The sequence below is a fragment of the Xenopus laevis genome, chromosome 6S, assembly GCF_017654675.1.
Source record: "Xenopus laevis strain J_2021 chromosome 6S, Xenopus_laevis_v10.1, whole genome shotgun sequence".
NCBI classification, from domain to species: Eukaryota; Metazoa; Chordata; class Amphibia; order Anura; family Pipidae; genus Xenopus; species Xenopus laevis.
In genome coordinates this window covers 98692265-98709057 of record NC_054382.1, presented here as the reverse complement: position 1 = coordinate 98709057, position 16793 = coordinate 98692265, and positions in this window count along the sequence as shown.

Genomic DNA, 16793 nt, shown 5'->3' with positions numbered 1-16793 from the left:
AATGGTCGAATGGTCGAACGATCGAACGCGAACTCAAAATGCGAACGTTCCCAAACGTTCGCGAACATTCGGCGGACGCGAACGGTCGAAGTTCGCGCGAACTAGTTCGCTACATCCCTACTACCAAAGCAGTTTATTGTCAATAGATTAGCCACAATATTGCGAACTATAACACTATATTTATTCTGCACTATATTTACCTGAGTAAACAGCTCTAGAAGCTCTCTGTTTGTTTAGGATAGCAGCTGCCATATTAGCTTGGTGTGACCTCACTTCCTGCCTAAGTCTCTCCCTGCTCAATCATAGCTCTGGGCTCAGATTACAGCGGGGGGGATGGAGGGGGGAAATGGAGGGTGGAGAGGGTGAGAGGAGCAAACTGAGCATGCTCAAGCCCTAGCCCTGGAGGTTTAAGTTGAAAACAGGAAGTCTGATACAGAAGCCCATGTGAACACAATAGAAGGAAAGAAAAGCTGTGATTCTGTTGAAAGAGGACTCAGAGCAGCACTACTTTGAGGGTTTACTGGTGTATTTATATAGACCTTTGTGATAAAGCTTACTTAATTTTAGCCAGGGCCGGATGTCGAGTCGCAGCACCCCAAGGCTGCATGGTCCCAACACCGGCCTCTACTGTTGCACATGCCCCTTGTCGCCGGCGCTACATGGTCCTGGTGCCAGCTGCGCAATGCGTGAGCGAGCGCACTTTCAATCACTGGATCACTGTGGGGGCTTTTAGTCCCCAGTGTTCCTTAGGAGCCTCCTAAATTTTTGCCACCCTAGGCCCGGGCCTTTGTGGCCTCGCCACAAATCCGGGCCTGATTTTAGCCTTTCCTTCTCCTTTAATAGACCACCAACATCCCTGATTTGAAACAAATCCAATTTCTCCTTGTTTTGAAATTCCCAAAACCCCAGACAAATATCAGGAAGTTGCAGTTTAGTTATTATCAGGGCTCTTTAGTCTTCAGCTCCCAGCTGTTTCTTATACCCTGCTGCCTCACTATATATACACTGCGTCATAGCTGAAGCCTCTTCCCAGAAAACAGATAAATCTGCAGGGTGAAATCATAAACAGTCTGTATCTGTAAAGCTTTGCCTAAGTGTGTTGGTGCTATATAAAAGCTAATAAACAATAATAAAACTGAGTTTCTCTGCTATGTCACAGTAAACTGCAAAAAAAAGAATGAACAGTAATGACTTACTGCTCCCCTATAATAGAGGTCAGGGCTGTCCCCCAGGCACTGCAGAATTACCACAACAACCTTCAGCTTTCAGGAGTTGTAGTCGAAAAACATATGTCAGGCTACAGTTTTTCCACGGTTACTTTAAACAACATGGGAATAAAAAAAAGGTAAACTACAATGTGAACATAGAGGTCTGCAGAGCTAGCGATCATGCGAAGGCAAGACTGAAATTCCTGCATTTGAGAGGCAGCAGAGAAATGTATTGGAATGAACCTGAGCACATCTGGCACTGCTCCAGGAACCCATGTCATCGAATGACAGAACGCAGTGTTCCTGGCATTGGAACAAGTATGTGTTCTGATCCCGGCTGGGGTAAATATTCATATACATTTACCAATCTTTAAAAAGAAGAAAAAAAAGCACGACAGTGGAAATGAAAAATAAGAAATCAGTAAGCACAAAGTCAGCAGCTATTCAACAAAGTTTTCTTCTCTGCGGAGGTATTCATCTGGGCTGATGGGGTTAATGCTCACATGACAGCCACTATAATATCTGAAAGGATTCTTCTCTCTATACAGCACCCACACCTTCCCCTGCAAACACCCATTCCCTAAACCTCCTCTAACCTCCCACGTAAAACCTGGAAAATTCCAGCACACCTTGCAGTGAAAGAAAGGGAGGTATCTGCTGCCAGAAACAAAGCACTGACTCACTTCCGGCCTCCAGTGCACAAGCCAAAGTACAGGCATAGCACACGGCTGTCACGCTATACTCCTCAACCACAATAATCTCTCATTAACCACCCACGTACTCATTGGGGTCATTGCACTGCAGCACATCCGCACTATGAAATAAAGATCATGATACAGCAGCAAGGTCACCAGAAGGCTCTAGAAAGATGCTAAAAATAATGCAGCTGCATTGTACTCTGAACTTGTTGACCTCTCAGGAACAAATACTTAAAAGTGACAGAAATTAAGAATTAGTTTATCATTTAACTAATACCCTATTGTTCAGGATTTCCAGTTGAGCTAAGTAATAAATAAGGCTACATATATCCCATATACCAGGCCCATAACTATATATAAATAATAAAACTTGATTCTCAGGAATAGCAAGTATAAATGCACAGAATACAAAGAAGGCATGCATATGTCAAGGACTTCCCATTACAGAAACTTAGGGGCAGATTTATCAAGGGTAGAATTTCAAATTCACTTTAAAGTTTTTAAAAACTCCCATAAACTCCCATAAATGCGAAAATTCAACCAATCGAAATTTAAATCGAAAAAAATCTAATATTTTTAACTCGGAGGAATGGAATCGACCTGAAAACTCGAATCGAATTTGAATCAAATTCGATTCACACTTTAAAAAGGAAGGCTGCAAACAACTCAAAATGGATCCCTGGACCTCTCCCATTGACTTAAACAGCAATTCGGCAGGTTTTAGGTGACGAATAGTCGAATTTGAGTTCTTAAAGGGCCAGAGTATGACAAATCTCCAGAATCAAATTCACATTTTTTTAGTCGACAGTTTTGACCATAAAAAATTAGAAAATTAGAATTTCCAATTTCCAATTCGACCCATGATAAATCTGCCTTTTATTGTATAGATCAGTGTTCTTATTTAATAGTTTTTAAAGGAACAATTTGTATTCATTTATTATTTTTGTCATGATTTAGATTTTTGTGTAGTAGCTCTCCAGCTTGGAACGCTAACAGTTATGTGGTTGTTAGGGTCCAAATTACCTTAGCAACCAGGCAGTAGATTCAATTAAACTTAGATGTTAGTTTGTTAAACCAACAATGTTCTTTTATTTATGTGCTTTGCCTTAATCCCTATATTTACTGTGGACCTGTCTTCTGCATTTTGTACTTTTATTGGCAAATGTGCTTCTCTCTGCATCACCTTCAAGTTATGCTATAACACTGCAGCATTACATTTCCCCTTCCTACTGTAGCTATTATCAGTTCTAATTTGTTGCCTAGTATTTTTTTTTACAAGTGATCTAGATAAGATTAACAAGTAGATCAACAAGGATTACTACAAGGAGAGCCACTACAGAGGGTCCTGGTATCTGTCTGCCTACCTGGGGGTTGTCAGATATCTTACCATAATTTGGATCCCCATCAAAGAGAAAAAACGAGAATCACAGGGCTGATCAAAATCAGGCACCCTACAGTAATTATAATATTTTACCAAATACCTAGATTAGTGCTCCAATTGATAACAGTGCACCAGTTGCCATCTTCTTCTTCGTTCCAGGTGCACATGTACAGTAGAAAATGGCAGAAGATGTCGGCTTTTCACTCTACTGAACATGACCAGATGGGCAAGTGCAAAAGAGTGCACCTATTAGCAGAAAATGCAAAGTTTCGGGGTCAGGCCATCTCTAAAGGGGCCTGACCCCGAAACGTTGCATGTTCTGCTAATAAAACGCAAGGGACTGTCCCTGCACCTGCCCTTTGAGTGCCAGTGATTTCTTACCTACTTGCAGTTGGAGGGTGTCGATCCCTTCGTCACCGTGCACCGGGCAATCAACACATAGGCCAGGGAGTGCTATTCGAAGTGTAAAACTGCTGACATACCTTAGTCCTGCATTGGGTCAGGAACCTGAAGAAAACCAGCAAAGTTTCAGGCAGAAAATTTCAGATTCTCTGGCTGTGCAGGAAGTCTGCAGGTAATTCACCTGGGTACCAGGCTAAATTGCAGGATTGATCCCTCACATCCTCCCCTGAGATTATAGCATTTTTTGTTCCCCTTACTCTTCTCATTGGCCTCTGGAGTGATGTCACATCTGGTCCATGGTGATATCACTTTTATTTGTTTCACAGTCCTGGGCTGGAAGCTAAAATAACCCAGGCCGCTTAGTTAGTCTGGGTAGAGAGACATATTAGATGACGGGTGCAGGTCAGGCATGAGTCTGCCAAATGGTCCCATGCTGGACTCTAAGGGACCGATTCACTAAGGGTCGAATATCGAGGGTTAATTAACCCTCAATATTCGACTAGGAACTAAAATCCTTCGACTTCGAATATCGAAGTCGAAGGATTTAGCGCAGATAGTTCGATCGAAGGATCGAAGGATAATTCATTCGATTGAACGATTAAATCCTTCGAATCGAACGATTCGAAGGATTTAAATCCAACGATCGAAGGAATATCCTTCGATCAAAAAAAGTTAGCCAAGCCTATGGGGACCTTCCCCATAGGCTAACATTGACATTGACATTGACATAGCTTTTAGATGGCGAACTAGGGGGTCGAAGTATTTTTTAAAGAGACAGTACTTCGACTATCGAATGGTCGAATAGTCGAACGATTTTTAGTTCGAATCCTTCGATTCGAAGTCTTAGTCGTAGTCGAAGGTCGAAGCAGCTCATTCGATGGTCGAAGTGGCCCAAAAAAAACTTCGAAATTCGACGTTTTTTAACTTCGAATCCTTCACTCGAACTTAGTGAATCATCCCCTAAGCGTAACTATTTGATATGTCCCCAAAATGGATTTAGCATTGGGCTTAATTACATTTATTGCAATGCGCATCTACTAGCAACTGAATTGGTGGAAATGATTTTCTGTGTTACTATGAATCTGTTTTAAGCATAATCCAGTCTCCTATTACAAATTAGTGCATGGTTGCTAGGGTATTTGGACCTTAGCAACCATATTTCTTAAATCTGGAAAGCTTTTGCATAAAAGGATCAATAACTCAAACACTGCAAATAATAAATAATGAAATTCATTTGCAAATTGTCTCAGAATAACACTCTATACATCATTCTAAAAGTTAACTCAAAGGGAAACAACCCCTTTAATTTTATGTTAAATGTGTCTAGGCCTTGTTCAAACAATTGCAAACAAATTCTTATGGTTTCTACTAGGTAATGGATATTAAATCACCTAATTATACTTGGTGATCTGTGAAAGCAAAAGGAAGCATTAGGCACCAACTGGACTTGCATTTCTATAAGACACGCAGACAGAAAAAAAGGTAATTGTATATATTTAATATATCAATCGTTTTCCATTAAGGATTTGTGGAATAGTTCCCTTATAAGGATTTCACAAGTAACTTCTGATGAATTTACATAACTAAAAAGAACAAATTCAACAAGTGTGTTACAGACCCCTAGGATTTTGTGAGAACAAAATGGCCAGAACATTACATTTATAAAACAGTTACTTGCCATTTTTTATTCGGCTGAACAATGTAAATGAGTCCAGAGAAACGAGGTCAGGCACCAAAATGAACAACAGTGCACTGATGAAGCCTCTAATTGCTCAGACAGTACTGTACATCCTGAGTGAATAAGCAAACATTGGTCTGTGATCTTCCAAATGATGTGACGTAAATCATTATGAATAGAGTGAGAAGCACCGAAACTTAAAGCTGAGGCTGTGAGTCATGCAAGTATGAATTTGGCATTGTACAAGTACAGTAGGTACAGAAGTAAAATAAATATGACACCAACTCTCTTACATTCACACAAGAACAACCCACCTACTTGGCAGCACACTGCAGAAAAGAAGAAAAAAAAAAAATCTGCACAAAGCGTTTTTAATCTAGGTACAGAAATAGGCAAACATACTGCAGCTAGGTCAAAGAGAAATTATATGGGACCTGTTATCCAGAATGCTCGGGACCTGGGGCTTTCCAGGTAACGTATCTTACGTAATTTGGATCTTCATGCCCCAAGTCTACTAGAAAATCATGTAAAAATTGAACAACCCTAATAGGCTGGTTTTGGTTCCAATAAGGTTTAATTATATCTTAGTTGGGATCAAGTACAAGGTACTGTTTTATTACTACAGAGAAAAGGGAAATCGCATTTAAAAAATTGGATTATTTGGATAAAATGGAGTCTATGGGAGACAACCTTTCCACAATTCAGAGCTTTCTGTATAATGGGTTTCTGGATAACGGATCCTATACCTGTATATATTTGTTCAGCCTTCCTTGTAAAGTATCAAGTGAAAGAGAACACCAAAATGTATAAAACAAGTTGACTGCCCCTTTTACTTTTTTAATTAAAGCTTATTTAAAAAAAAGCTTATTTTCCCATGTACTACAGTAGTGGATTGAGCCTGATGGAGTGTGTGTGTCAAATGTAGCTTCCATGTTCTTTCTTCCATAAATAATCAGAACCAAAACATTTACATTTTGGTGCCTCTGCTTATGGAGAAGACTTATTACTTGCACTTCGGTCTGAGCTTCCGTGACGTTTAAAAAATGGTACAACTGTTGCGTCACATTCTGGAATATTAAGACTCGACAATGTTTGTAAACAAATGTTGTGTAAGTCGCAATGTGCTCTAATGCCAAACAACATGTTGTAACAATGATACTATGGGGGTTATTTACTAAGCTCCGAATACCTGACATTCCCCGAAATCTTTGTAAATTTTTTTTATAAAATCGGACTTTTAAAAAATCACGAATTTTTCGGAATATATTAAACCCCGGGGGCTAAAAAGCCAGAATATAAAAACACGGCATCTCAAACCTGTCAAGGTTGCATAAAAGTCAATGGGAACAGTCCCATTGATTTTTGGTTGTGTCGGGGGTTTCGGGCAATTTCACAATGTTTTCGGAGCTTTCGCGTGAAAACTCAGAAAAATTCGGAGATTTAGGGCAAAATTCTCGAAAAAATTTTGAAAATCTGAGCTTTTCCTGCAAAGCTAATTTTCGGGAAAATGTAATAATAAATAAGCGTTAAAAACCCGAGCGGGTTAGATCGGAGTTTGTAGCAGCCGATATTGAGATAAATTCGGCCTTGATAAATAAGCCCCTATATAATAAACCATCATAAACAGCGTGGTAAATATTACTCCACCAGCCTACTGATAAATACAGATGAATTCATCTGCTCTGTATTTTAAAACGTTGCATTACTCAATGTCTCCTTTTAACGTATAGAATGAAAACTAATTAATGGGTAGTAGTAAGGTTTACTTTGGGGAGTAAGTAAGAGGTTACAAGAGCAGGAGTTTAAGAACTATGGGGGTAATGGCCTTAAAGGAGAACTAAAATTGAACTAAAGAAGTAATACAGAAACAATGTACATTATATTTTGGGCTTCTGTACCTACCTAAACCAACTATATCCCTTTAGCAGGGAATATCTGTGCTCCTGAAGATGCTGCTGATTCCCAGCACACGTATCTAAGCTTAGGGACCATCTCAGAATATACAGTATATATATATACACACACACAACATAACTTTCACAATAAAAGACATACACTGTATTAGTAATTCATTCAGTTTTGCATTCCATGTCAGCATAGAAACCAGCACATTCTGCATCAGAAATAATCAGCCCTCTGGCATCAGTTTATCCCATATGTGAAACTCACTTTCTGCAAGATAATTTGCAACAACTCATACATAGAGGGGCAGATTCATTAAGGGTCGAATTTCGAAGTTAAAAATACTTCGAAATTCGACCCTCGAATTGAAATCCTTCGACTTCGAATATCGAAGTCGAAGGATTTAGCGCTAATCCTGCGATCGATCGATCGAAGGATTTTTCGTTCGATCGAACGATTAAATCCTTCGAATCGAACGATTCGAACAATTTTAATCCAACGATCGAAGGAAAATCCTTCGATCAAAAAAAGGTTAGCAAGCCTATGGGGACCTTCCCCATAGGCTAACATTGACTTCGGTAGGTTTTATCTGCCGAAGTAGGGGGTCGAAGTTTTTTTTAAAGGGAAAGTACTTCGACTATCGAATGGTCGAATAGTCGAACGATTTTTACTTCGATTCATTCGATTTCGTTCGAATTCGAACGAATTTAACCAATTCGATGGTCGAAGTACCCAAAAAATACTTCGAAATTCGAAGTATTTTTCATTCGAATCCTTCACTCGAGCTTAGTGAATCGGCCCCTAAGCCTTTCCACAGCTGCCCAGAGCACACTAGCATGTACAGTGCCACTGACACTCCTATCAAAATCCAAGATGGCGTGCCCCTGGGTAAAACTTTGAAGGCCTGGATCAATACTTCTATTAAGATGCGGAACCTTTAGTCTTGTGCAGTAAGTTCAATTTTGTAATATGACAGTTCTAGCCATATTCCTTTTTAGGGTTTAGTTGCAATAAGGTTGCTAACAAGTACATGATACAATTGACTTTATGGAAGCAAGGACTCCCTGGAAACACTCGGTTACCTTTTTTTTTTTAGACATACGGAAGCAGTATGGAAAAAGTACCATGCAAGTTAATGAAACATGTCCATGTACCCAGTGGTTTATACTTGCGGCAACATGAAAAGTATAAAAGAGGATGACGGAATCTGTGGGTGTGTGGAAAGATATGAAAGATGAGAGAAAGCACAGAACACAAGACAAAGGTGAATACTATCTCCAAGGAATATCTCAAATTATGGCACATATATGTTAAACATCATACAATAAAGGGGAAAACAGATAAGGAATGTGTGAAAGGTCACATGTGACTCTCAGAATGGAAAATATGACAATATGGCATAAGCAACAGTGATTTGTTGCCCAATATTATATCAATACAGGGTTGGGGAGTGAGATTCGGGCCATAGATTCAAATTAGTCTTTTTGGTAGAAAATATTCGGATTAGCCTGGGGAACGAACAGATGGAGACCATACGAGGGGCTACACACTACACATTTTCATCTCCTCATCTGCCAACAAAGCAGCATAAATAAGAAGATTATCGCATGATGTGTGCAGGTATGCTTTTTATGATTTTATCTTGAAATAATTTGGCTAAATGTGGGGGTACTTAGAATATTTAAAAGATTTACTGCACATACTTGGTAGTGGGCCTTTCGGCATTAGAAAGTTTGTAGGGGCACTTCAAGGTATTTTTAGAATATTCATTGGAATTGCCACTCAATGAGGGCACGCAATGTTTCTGTATAATATGAAAGTGATATTATTGGATTTGCTGCAAAATTTCGACACTGCCAGGATGCACTCACCATGCATTAATATAGGTGTAATATTTGCACCCGCTCAAAAAACCTGCCATTTCATCCTTTTTCATCATGGGAATTAACAAGGGCAGACATGGGCATTTTTATTTTAAGGATGCACTGACGACCTGGACTTTATGCTTAGTTAATGGTAGGTTTAAAATACAGGGTTCCCTTGCACCTTATAGTTCTGAGCATTGTGCCAAAATCACAATCAAAAGGAAGGACACTACACTAGCAAGAAGCAAAGTCTTCCTGTATGACATTTTAATGCATACAAATTTGGCGCACATTTAGATGTAGAGCTGCACCCAATAATGGTAAATGCATGCAAATTTTGCCACGCATTTAATTGCAGAACTGTACCCTATAATGGTAAATAAGGCCCACTATCTTTTTTTCTAGGGACACTAAGGGAGTTATTTATTAAAGTCCGAATGCCAAAAACTCGAAAAATTTGAGAGGTTTTTTTTCATCCTTGTCCCCAAGAATGAAAAAAGTCTGAATCCGAAAATCCTGCATCTCAAACCTACCGAGGTTGTATATAAGTCAATGGGAGAGGTCCGTATCCTATTTGGAAGTTTCTGTGGTCTTCGCTGGAATTAGCCCAAAAATCCAACTGTTTCAGACTTTTTGGGTAAAAATCCGAAAAATTCAGGTTTTTCGGGGAAAAGCTTGAAAAAAAAGCGATTCAGGAAAAACTCATTAAATCATGCTTTTTTAATAATAAATAAGCTCCAGTCATGGATTCTAGTTTGGTCAGACTTTTTTCAATAAACTACTCGGATTTGGATTTTGATAAATATGCCCCTAACTGTTTAAGAATTTTGAACTATGCTTACTAGAAGTACATTTTCTAGTTCTGTTATAGTTTCACCAGTGCTCATTACACTTTCACCAACTGACGACAGATTACAAAATGTACAATTTAAAGGAAAACTAATCCCAAAAACAAGGCCTTCAAAATTGTGTACTTCTAAACAAGGTAGCTCCAGGCATCTGACAGCAGCTTACATAAATTGCCACAGTGCAGCTGCATCAAAAAAGCATAGCATGCGCACCACTCTCAAGCCAAACAGTAGTAAATTTCAAGCACAACTGATTCACATACAATTCACACAGAGCAAGTCTAATCATAATCTTGTGACTATAATTGCGCTCGAACCCTAGGATTAAACCACTGCTTTGTTAGTAAAACAATTTGACGATGGTATTAGAAATTGCACTTTGCACACTGCAGTGCAGTAAGTAAATGACCACTTATTATAAATTTTATTATTATAGATTTAAAAAGCACCAATATATTCCATAGCGCTGTAAAAAAATAATAACTGAACATGGTCCAGTTCAAACATTAAATTCATGAAGGAGAAACAATAAACTGTATATATATATATATATATATATATATTTTGTATATATTGTATTTGACTATATGTATTTTGTGGTCACAGCCTCATTGCACCCCCGCCTAATGGTTTTAAAAAATAGTGGTGAGCACAACTTTCCCTTGTTTGTTATAGTTTATACAGGAGCAGTGACCAGCTCCATGTTGTAGCTCCCACCCTTCCCAGCTATAGTCAGGTGATCCCACTGGTGTCTAATAAATGGGCAACCATGTTTGGGACCTTGAAAGCAGCAAGTAAGTTGCAGGTAAAACTGAAGCTGACCATAGACGCACAGATAATATCGTACAAAAAATTTTTTGTTCGCTATTCGGAGCTTCTATGGTGGAAAAAGAGCCGACTGATATCGGCAGAAGACTTGGATATCGGTCGGCTCGTCTAATGGGCTGGAAAATTTGAAGGCATCTGAACATCAGCCATTGTTAGTGCTGAATCGTCAGATACAGAGAGAATTCTATTGTTTCTACCTGTATATCTGACAATTCAGCTCTACACGTGTGTATTGAAATGAACAATTTGGAAAGATCTTTTCCAAGAAAGATCGTAATTGTTTCGTTTATGGCCACCTTTAGTCCCTGTGTAAAATGTATAATGAAGCAATAGAATTCTTAATGAATCAGATGAAAATTGAGCATAGGACTGGCCAGATATGGGATGACTTTGACGTAGTTGGTCAGCTTAAATATATGGACAAACAATCCCTGTTTAGTTTAAAGGGTAAGGCATTTTTCAGTAGCAGTATGCACAAAATGTCTCTGTCTTAAATATATTGATAATGGGTTGAGTGCAGAGGACTCTTGTATTTGACTATATGTATTTTGTGGTCACAGCCTCATTGCACCCCCGCCTAATGGTTTTAAAAATTAGTGGTGAGCACAACTTTCCCTTGTTTTATATATATATCTATATATACACACATACATACATACATATGTTTATACATACACATTTTTTTATTTGCTGGGACTTATTTGAACTTGTACAGTAATAGGAATATATAAAAATCTTAATCTGCTTACTGAAATTAATAACATAACTCCTGTGGAAATGTACCTCCTTCCTAATTCAGATTCGTGGCTTTCGTTGCCAGATCAATTATTTTTTTTATGTCACTGTACAGGCCCATACAAGCTCTAATCACCAAAAAGGCACAAAGTATGAGATGTGGGTGTAGGTGAAAGGTACATGTAAACATATTGCAATGTTCATAAACACTACTGAACAGAACATGTTATGCAAAGAGAACTTCAACTGCAGGACCAGAAAAAAAAAGTTCAAACAAAGAAGATAATAGCTGTCCATTATGTCAGCTGCACAGACCCTGGGGACAAAAAGAATTTCTATTAACTGCAGAAGTAATTTGTGGACAGGCAAGAAGCTACACAAATGTAATACACATGGAACTGAACTTCGAAAATCATCTGAGGCTACTTTATAAGCAAGCAGCATCTGAAGCCACATGTGCTAATTCCTCACAGAAGGTGCCCCCTGATGGGTTCAAAGGACAGATATATTTTAACAATAGATAAAAATGGGGATTCATTACATAAAGTATAAGGGCTAACCTGACCCAATGGAGGAGGAACAGCGATTGATGATGTCACACAGGTCAAGTAACCAATACAACAGCTGGTCACCAACGATTGATCAATTAAAGTTATGTAGTCAAATTAATCTAAGGATAGAAATCTGAGAAAAGATCGGGAGTAAGGTTGGTATTTTTTCTGGGGGGGGGTGGAAATAGCCTATATTTGTGTTTCTTTCCTGTTAATAACATGGCATTTTTTTTATGGCCAGGTCACAGAAATAAAAACCGACCAGGTGGCAAGCCTGGGGGGAGGGGAGACATGAAAGATGGAGTCTGAAGAAAAAAGTTCCAGTTTCATGGAAAACAGCAAATAATGAAAACAAATCTTGACCAACTCTTCATTACAATGCCATTTAAATACCAACCAGACCATGTAGAAACTGAAAACATAAAAGTACACGGATGTAGCTCATAGCCAGTAACATTTCCCTGGCCATAATGATGATAAAATGGTTGTCCCAATTCCACCTAGATGGAGATCTACAAATGCAATTTTTAGCATGCATTCTCATTAAATACTTTCCGTGCTTTAAACACCTTCATCTGAGCTGGCACAGTTTGCACATCAGTTGCTTGAGATTCTAGCTGCCAAAGGATGGGATTAAAATATTGCCTTTGAATGTAAAATTAATTGCCCAATAAGTGTTGCCAATCAAGCATATTGAAATTCATTCACAATGGTTACTCCTCGACTCCATGAAGGCTCCGAAGCAACATAATCATTCGTCATTTTATTGCCAAATAAAGAAACAACTAGGGGCAGATTTACCTAGGGTCGAATATCGAGGGTTAATTAACCCTCGATATTCGGCTGTCGAATGTAAAGGCTTCAACTTCGAATATCGAAGTCGAAGGATTTACCGCAAATAGTTTGATCGTTTGATCGAACGAAAAATCGTTCGATCAAACGATTAAATTCTTCGAATCGTTCGATTCGAAGGATTTTAATCAATCGATTGTTCGATTTTTCTTTGACCAAAAAAAGATTGCAAAGCCTATGGGGACCTTCCCCATAGGCTAACATTGACTTCGGTAGGTTTTAGGTGGCGAATTAGGGGGTCGAAGTTTTTCTTAAAGAGACAGTACTTCGACTATCGAATGGTCGAATATTCGAACGATTTTTAGTTCGATACGTTCAAATCAAAGTCGAAGTCGTAGTCGAAGGTCGAAGTAGCCAATTCGATGGTCGAAGTAGCCAAAAAAAAACATTCGAAATTCAAAGTTTTTTTTCTTCTATTCCTTCACTCGAGCTAAGTAAATGGGCCCCCTAGTGAAGCCATTATCCGCAAGGTCTCGTTCTGATACAAATTCCACTAATCAAGCATTTCATTTTCAGAGCAGAAATTAGCCATTTCGCCATATGCTTATGTTACACTGCTGGGATATTTACAGAAGAAATGACTTACTGAAATTGATTTCTATGAGTAATGATACCGAATCAGCGACACCTAATCAGTGATCTCAGATACATGGATTTATAGTTTGTATAAACTACAAGAGGTAAATGTCGAAGCCAATATTGTACTCTGCATGACCACATTTGTGGCTAAGGTTCATGGTTACCCTTAATTATTCTGAATATAATAATAATAATAATTCATATTAACTTGCATACAAGACAAAATGTCAAGACCATTTCAACCAATCAGATCCACTTGCAGGCTACAGATGTCAGCTATAACAAGGTCAGGAACTTTGTTAACTGTACTAACCCTGGGCTTTCCTAGGTGTAGGGCTTACTATTTAGTTTCTCTTAATTTTTTTGCCTGGAACTACTGTGCCTCTCACTAAATCACCATTACTCCTTTTAAAAAGAGACATCTTTAAAGCTTTTAATTACACAGCAGCCAAATCCCCATATTAGTTTCTCCATGCTTTCATGCGATGCATCAATTAGACATCTGAAACTAGTTTAGCCTTTGCAGTTCATGGGTTTTGCACAGACTCCAAAATACATCTTATTCACATGTTAATGGCAAGGCTACTATAATCCTAAATTCCTAATCTGTGGATTAGATGATTTGGCAAACATTAAGTATGCCAAAGGCTAATTGGCCCAGAGCTTTGTGCTGAAATTATACTGCTACATTAACAAAACAAGTCAATTCAAATATACATCTGCAATGTTTTTTCTGCACGTTAATAAGCAGAAAACGTGTATTTCAAGAGTATCATGTCACCAAAATACAAATTTAGAGAAGCAAGTATATCATATATCTAGGAGAATGTCATTGCTGCACTATACACAGGTATGGGAAAGCAGCAAATTTAATTTAATCTAAATGCAAGTTGCAGAACCCTATGAAAATATAGAATTGAAACACTAGAATGCTTCATGAATCTGAAGAAGCCACCTCTGACGAAGCTGACCTCAGCGAAATGCGTCAGGTGTGACATCACTTCCGGTCTCAGCAGTGAGCGGATGTACAGGTGGAACATACAGGAGAGGGAGATGCCGGCGGAACCCATCTTTTTGTATTGCAAAGGTTCACCTCCATGATCGGCACAGAAGTGTGATTTATAAAAAGGAATACCCTGGAGTTGATATTGCTGTTTTGAAATCAGGAATCTTGTAAATTGCTAATCCCACCAGAGAGTGAAGAAGCCACATGCTGAGTTTTGGTGATTGAAGAAAACACCATTGTACATTATTTTAATTCATTTTACCTTTTGAAGCAAGCACTAGAAGCACTTTGTTTGACTTAATTATAATTTTATTTATAAAAATTGTAGAAATCACTTTAGCACTTTAAAACACCTATGAACAATTCTGTGCATTGACTTTCTATGGTTCAAGACACACACACAGATTAGTTTTGTAAAACTTTGGTGACTGCACTGAATATTAACAATATTGCACTAGGTTCTGTTATTTGGGGTTTTTTTTCCATAGCCTGTGGCGCTGATCTATAATTGTATCTTGATATGAATCTGATGAAAGTGAGTGTAGGTCTGGCCAGACCAGGGATAACAGACATACTGTAGCTGAGCAGCTTGAATATATTGTAATATACAGACAAACAATCCATGATTGGGAAGGGCATTTTTGTAGCTTTCTGCACAAAATATATTCAATATATCTATAAGGGTTACTGCAAAGGATCACTTTTGTTTCTGTCTGCATGAATTATGATGCCATACAAACAACGTTCCCTTTAGTTCTAATGAGCCAAGTCAGATTTCTGACCATAAAATGGAATAATCTTTGAATCCATAATGCATGAGGAACCACTTTGTGCAGCAACTGATGTTCCAGTTCTAAAGATGTAGCCCGCTATAATAGACACCAGGGCATTATATACCCTGCTTAAATAGGGCCTGTTTATGAAAATGACAACTGAAATCATTAGTCACTTCTTTTCACACTGCAAGTTTTGGAAGAGGACAGTCAGTCACAAGTCAGAAAAATTTACAATGAAATTAACTTTGGAACAGCTGCTGGGGCCCAGTTCTACACAAGCTCAGCAGCACAGTAAACTTTAGGACAAAGTCCTGAGCTGCTTCCACATAATACACAACAAAATGTGTGTCTAGTCTAGAAGGCTGGTGGCAAAACCTGACCAATATCTAAACAAAAAACAAAATCATGCTAGTTTAAAAATCCCACTCGCTCCTTTAGCTATCTCACCAATGAAGCAGATCTTGCAATGCATGACCAGACTGAGGGGACCATTGACACGCTGAAATTCTCCATGCTAGGATTGAGGTGAGAGCAATGGCCTGCACTCAAAACTGTGACAGAGCTGAACTTATTTATGTGCCTCTTTAAAAAAAAGAAAAAAAAAACCTTCAACACCTACGGAAATGCCAAGGTCTAAGGGAGACAGCAATGCAATCTTTGTCAATTCCATAAATGATTCTGTCCAAATTGCCTTACAAATAATAGAATGAAGGAATTCAAGTTAAATACAATGTTAAATACAACGTAGTTACACTTTTCCATTTGATCTCAAGATTTCGTTTCTTCAGAAATCCTGGTATGCTTAACCCATGTTTAAGGGGCAGATTTAGCAAGGGTCGAATTGGCCAAATTCGATAGTCGAACTTTTGTTTTTGAATTTTTTGGCCGTTTTCGGGTCGAAGTAAAATCGTTCGAACGATCATAGCAATCGGTCGAACGATTTTCAAAAAAAAAACTTAGACTTTTTAAAACTTAGCCACATTTTGTCTCTGGGTTCTAGGAGGTCCCCATAGGCTAACATAGCAATTCGGCAGGTTTAAAATGTCGAAGTGTCGAAGTCGAAGTTTTTTAAAGAGACAGTACTTTCAGATTTTCGAATGGTCGAATATTCAAAGTATTTTCAATTCGAGTCGAAGTCATATTTGTCCTATTCAATGGTCGAAGTACCCAAAAAATACTTCGAAATTCAACGTTTTTTAATTCGAAGATTCACTTCGACCTTTCATAAATCGACCCTTCGATGGTCGAAGTACCCAAAAAATACTTCGAAATTCGAAGTTTTTTAATTCGAAGATTCACTTCGACCTTTCATAAATCTGCCCCTAAATGTTAGAGAATGGTAGGAGCTGTAATGCAGTACAGGTATGGGATCTGTTATCCGGAAACCCGTTATCAAGAAAGCTCCGAATTACGAAGGCCATCTCCCATGGACTCCATTTTATCCAAATAATCTAGATTTTAAATATGATTTCCTTTTTCCCTGT